Here is a 6,021-nt window from a genome sequence, read left to right on the forward strand (position 1 = left end):
GGAAGGACTGGTGTCCCAGGAAAAGAGGCACTTAATCTTTAATTTTTACTTCTCGTGACTGTGCCGTTCTCTTCGATCATTAAAGCGCAGTCACGGTGTGTGTTGGATAGGCCACTATCAGGCTGCTGCAGTTAGCATAAGACGCAGGTCAACTCCTGTACAAGCCAGAATGTCCTCCCCTCACCTCAGTGGGTGAACATTCCTGTCATCTCCACAGAGCAGCTTCAAGAGACACAGCGCTGGCAGCAGGGCTGGCTAAGGGGCTGCCCGACTGACGCCCTCAGGTGTCACTTCCTCAGCAGGGACCCTGGGAGGGAGGGAGGTCCTGCTGCTCTTGGCTGTTTTGTGGGTGCAGTTGGGTATGGGTTTCTGTTCAGTGGAATTCCTTTGATCAAAAAGTAAGGAAGCAACCATCATCCCTGCAGAAGTTTCTGGGGGGAAGAAAAAGCGTCATGCCTGATTGCAGTTCTCAAACCCCGGCCCTCCGTAACTCCGTCAGCACCCTGCTCCTGTCACTGTTCCAGGCCAAACTGTACCACCGCCTCCAGTGTCTTCAGGATCCTTCAACTTTAACCACGTTACCTCGCTGTGGGCGCTGGTGGGCGGTGGGTCACTGTCTTTCTGAAGGGCAGTGTTTCTCCAGTGTTGGGAAACATTCCCATTGGGCAAGATGGGTAAAGATGCCAACCATTGTTCCTGGAAAACTTGTGTTCAAAAGGGGGCATTGTTTTTATTTTCCCCGTGTATCATTCCCCCCTACCCCCCTTTAAAGCACTTTATTGAGACGTGATGAACGCACCATCAAATATTTCTGCCCCTGAGGACGCCTGGTCCCTTCCCAGCCCCCACCCCCCCCCCACCCCGACCCCGACCTATTTCTTGTGCTGATTTCTCCATTTTGGATTTTCAGATGCGGGGGATCCTTCAGTGTGTGGCTTCCTGCAGTGTGTGTGTCGTTCACGCACACTGGGACGTGTGTCAGAACTTCATTCCCTTTGGGGCTGAGTAGTAAATACTTCTGTGCAGATCCGCCGTCGGGTGGGAGCATCCCAGATCTCATGTGCTTTGTCCCCGGATCCTGCCCAGTCTGCAGAGTTTCTACCCGCCTGTGTGTGCGTGTGTCCAGTCTGCAGAGTTTCCACCTGCCTGCCTGCGTGTGTGTGTGTGTGTGTGGAGAGAGGGGCGGATCTTGAGAAAGTGGCCTTCCCCCTGGGGCTGACAGTGTTGTAGAAGGGGCTCTGAAATTCTGGTACTGTTTCTCATCAAACTGCTACTTACTCACTGATCTCCTGTGTCAGGGGCTCCTGGTTCCCTGTCTAATCCAGTGGATTATATGTACTCCATTGATGTCAGGAATGTTAATCCTGAGCTCAGTTTCCAGTGGGAAACTTGAGGCCGGCTCCTGAGACCCTTTCCCAGGTGCTCGCTCCCTACCCCTCACTTCGGCAGGAAGCCCCAGCCCTGGGAGGAACTGCTGTGGATGAGGGTCTACTGGGGCCGCTTCTATTTTATTGAGATTTACTTTATAACCATTCAGTCTACCAGTTAAAGGATGCAATCCAGCAGTTCTTAGTGTATTTATAAGGTTGTGCATCACCACCTCGGCCCCTCTTAGGACATCTTCATCGACCCCCAAAGGAGCCCTGTGCTCAGGGTTTCCTTACCCCTGGGGAGGCTTTAGGTCCAGTGGTTATTATTGATCAACAGACTAGGAAGTTCACTTAACAGTTTTTTGGAGCAGCCGGGGTCTAGAACAAACAGCCCTGTGTCTGAGTGACCTGAGGGTGTCAGGTAGCAAGCGTGTTTTACAGCTTTGTGGTTAAACAGCACCATTAATGATTCTCTCCCCGGGAGATTGGACAGGCTCTGGAGCATGTTCACTAGTGGTGTCTCCGGGACCCCCTTTGTGTGTCAGTACCTGTGGACGCACCTGGAACTTTGTCCTGCTAGGCAAGGGTGGCAGCCGTGTGGGTTCTCAGCTGCCACCCAGTTCACCCGGGTTGAAGTCTGTTCTCATCCTGGCCTGCTAAGGAGGGTCCAAAACAACAGCCCAGAGTTCTTAAAGTGCTTACATCAGCCCATGGCTTGCTCGTCAGACTCTCCCAAAACTCCCTGTGTTGTAGCTGGAGCCAGGCAAAGTAATACTGTAACAGGAGCAGCGAGCAGTGGGGAGCTCTGGCCCGGGCTGAGTCTAAAGGCGGGGAGGAGGGGGGATGAGGCCGGGTCTGCATCACAGGGGAGGGACCAGCCAGAGCTGTTTGGGACACACACCCTCCACCTCCCGAACCCCACCCCCACCCCCGCTGCAATGGGATGGAGTGGGCTCGGGGACAGACCCGCCAGCAGCCAAGCCTGGGTCCTGGTCCGCCCTGGAGTGTCCCCATTTGCTCTGGGCCTGTGTCCTCTGTATGCGGGGTGGGGCTGCTGATCTCAGGTGACTTCACAGAGCGTCCCTGATTCGTGGACTGGCGGGTCCTGAGGGAGAGGCGATGGAAACCAGCTTTACCTCTGTCCTTTCCCGGGAGGCGGTCACCCTAGTCAGGGTTTGCCCAGTGTGGCGCAACTGCTCCAGCGCTGGATCACCAAGCCACACCGAGGATGGGAATTGGGCGGTCTGCACAGTGGTTCTCCGGTGAAGTGGCCACCCCGCCCCCGGGGCCTTGGCTATGTGGCGCCCGCATGCCACCTGGTGACCTAGGTCACCCTTTCCCCTCCTTCACCTCACTTGGGGGAGTCTAAGCTATGTGATTTCCAGTTTTGACGTTCAGTGTTTTGGGAAGCTGTGCTCCCCAGCTGGACCCAAGGCCTTGAGGTGCCCCTGGCAGCCCAGCTCCCCACCCCTCTCCACAGCCACCCTTCCTGCCTGTTTCCTGCCCTGTCCCCTTGCCCTTTTCCTGCCTAAATGTTTACTCAGTCCTGCAAGAGACAGCTGCACTCCCTCATGAATTACTGCGAGTGTGGCACAAAAACAGCAGCCTCATAGGTCAGGGGTCTCTGGGCTGCCGAGCTCTGTCCAGCTCGCTTCTTGCTGGCAGAATTCAATCCTTTGCACCCAAGATTGAGGTTGAGGTTCCTTCACATTTTCTTGCTGGCTGTCAGCCAGACTGGCTCTGAGCTCCTCCACTGCCCACAGCTCCTGGCCACGCACCCACAGCTCCTGACCATGGGCCCACAGTTCTGGCCATGTACTGGTGGCTGGCAGGAGAGAGCCTCACGTTCTGACTTTGTCCCGAACCCCAGCTCATCTGATGAGGTCAGGCCCACCGTGCTGGGGGAGGGATCTGCAGGTGTGCACACCCTGGGGCGGTGGGGAGGAGGTCGCGACCAGGGTAGCATCCTGGGTTGCCTGAGATCCAATGCCATAGGCCCCATGTCCTCTTTCTCTCCTAAGTCTTATCCTCAGAGCCTGACCCAGGAGCAGAAGATTCCTGCCCCTAGAGAGCTGCTTGCCCTGGGAGCTTTGCCAGAGAGTGAAAGGATTAGAGAACACTGCAGTGCTGGGGAGGCGCCCTTCGTGCTTCCCGGCACTTGAGCAGCCTGGGCCTTGCCTTGGGGTGAGTCCCTCCAGGGAGGGGGTGGAGGACTGGCTGGCTGGTGCCCACCTTGACAGCCCTCCCACTGTGAGGACAGAACATCTTGCTCTTGCTCTCACCTAAGCACTCCGTGAACCCCCCCGAGAGCAGGCTCCCTACCCTCCAGGCCAGGTCCTTCTTCTGGAACCCCATCCCCTAAAGCCAAGTTCCCATACTGAGTTTATGATTCATCTCTCATCCAAAACTTTACCCCCTTTCTGTCCCCTCTGACCGCAATCCTGCACTAACTACCCTAGTCAGCCAGTCAGGTGACTGAGAGTACTCTTGGCGATAACATCGTGCAGGTACTTAAATTGCTACTGTAACATGGTCTTTAATGTACACATCATCCAGGCAGTTTCTCCAGGGCAAGATGAGCTCACAGACCCCTGAGCCATGGACCACCTGAAACCTCCTGCCTCCCAAAACCACGTCTCAGAAATGTCTCGAGACAGTGATTCACCCCAGCTGCTCTGCTCTTCCCCTAAACACATCCCCCAACCCAGAGACCCGGTGGAGGTGGATCCCGGCTTGTCTCCCCTCACTGGCTTGGCGCCTGCAGTAAACCCTAACTCTGCTGCAGCCGTCGGCGTGCGGCTTTCTGTGCCCAGGGCACTCAGCTTGGCTGCACTTCTCTCAGCAACACGGTTTCTAAGGAAACGAGCCTTCCAGGTCAGCCCGACCAGCTCTCACTTTCTCACAGCTCCTTCGACTTGGCGCCAAGCAGATTCACCAGGACCCCAGTCCAAGTCTGGGCCTCTGCCTCCAGCCCCTTTCCCTGGGGAGAGTGGCCTCAGCTGCTCTCAGGCCAAGGAGTTTGTGCTTTGGGCTTTTGGCATCGCAGTCTGTGTCTGTTCTTTTAATTTTTTTTTTGGTGGAGGGGTTGGTTGCCTGCCATGTGGCATGCAGGATCTTAGTTCCCCAACCAGGGAGTGAACTTGCCTCCTGCAATGGAAGTGTGGAGTCCTAACCACTGGGCCACCAGGGAAGTGCCCCTGGCCTTTTAATAACTAAGTAAATTCTACCTTGATGTGAATTGAAGATGTGGTTAAATTTCAGAAGTGGGGGGCTTCTGGATTCAGAATGCATTAACTCCAGAACCTAGACACATGCGGGCTTACACAAGGGAGGGGTTCCCAGGCTTGCCCCTGAGGATTCTGGGAATTGTCTGGCCTCAGGTGAGGTCACCAATGGTTAAGTCCTTTGTGCTCAGACCTGTGTGGTTGGTGTCCCCTCATAGCAGGGTTCCCGCGCCCTTGACAACCCCCACTGGGGAAGGTCTCGAGCTTGCAGCCCAGGCCCCGAGTCTCATGCTGCCCTGACCCTCCGCTGGCCAGAGGAAGGGCCTCACCCTGACACCCACAGGCCGCAGAGCCTCTGGGACCACAGCAGTGATGGAGGCATCGAGCGGGCTGAGTGAAGAACACCTACAGGCTCCCTCTCTAAAGGGTCAGCACTCGCAACAAAGCGAAGAAACACAGTGCAGTCAGGGCCGTCAGCTCTGCAGCTGAGTGTTGTTGAGGACACATCAGGCCTGACTGTCCCTCCCTCTCCCGAGGCCCCCAGTCCAGGACTCAGGTAGGTTTTCTGACTCACCCACCTCCCCGTGTGGGCAGTGCGGTGACTGTGATCAGTCGGGGGCCTGCTCCTTCTGGGCTATGTTCCTGCCTATTTGACATGAGCATTGTCCTCTCTGGCTGGAAGCAGCTGAGAGGCCTGGTGAGATTTTATTATTTTGTTGTTATTTTTCCTTTTCAAAGAATTCCTTTTCAGAAAGTCCTGGTGACATTCATGCATTTCTCTCTAAATGAGAGCAAAGTCCCTGCCTGTCTCCCTCTGAGTAACGACCCTGTGGAGTCTGAGCACGTTCCAGAAGGTTCCAGGAAGGAGGCGGTGAACTGACTCTGGAGAAAAGGCTCTTGGCCAGAAGCCAGCTTCAGGCCAGATGGGTCCCTGAGGCAGTGAGGCGGCTGCACCCAGGTCTCTGGGAACTGTGAAAGCGCCCGTTTCTGCATGAACTTGGGGCATACGCAGCCCAGGGGACTGTGGACCCCAAGTTTGCGTGTAGGGGGTCTGGGGGACATGGATGGCTTGGAGTGGTTTCTCATCTGTGTGACTGATGGGAGAAAGGAGGGAGGCGGGCTGGGCTGGGAAGGAGTGGCTGCTCGTTGGTTTGGCTGGGGACCGGCTCCCACCTGGCTCCATGGGAGCCCTGGGGCAGGGCAGCTACAGAGTTGGACTGTCCTGAGGCCAGGCCAGCTGCTTGGGGGAGGCCGCCAAATCTGACATTGACCGTGGAGCTGGGGTACAACCTTGATGAGAACATTCAAGGTGTTGGTGTCTGGTAGCCTGTTCCCACGAGTCTAGAATGTGGTGGGGTCCTCAAGGCCCACAGTTTGCAGGATCCTGTCTAAAGAATGAATCAGTGGGGCAGACTATGAATGATTAC

This window comes from Bos javanicus, chromosome 1 (genome assembly GCF_032452875.1).
Source record: "Bos javanicus breed banteng chromosome 1, ARS-OSU_banteng_1.0, whole genome shotgun sequence".
In the NCBI taxonomy this organism is placed as follows: domain Eukaryota; kingdom Metazoa; phylum Chordata; class Mammalia; order Artiodactyla; family Bovidae; genus Bos; species Bos javanicus.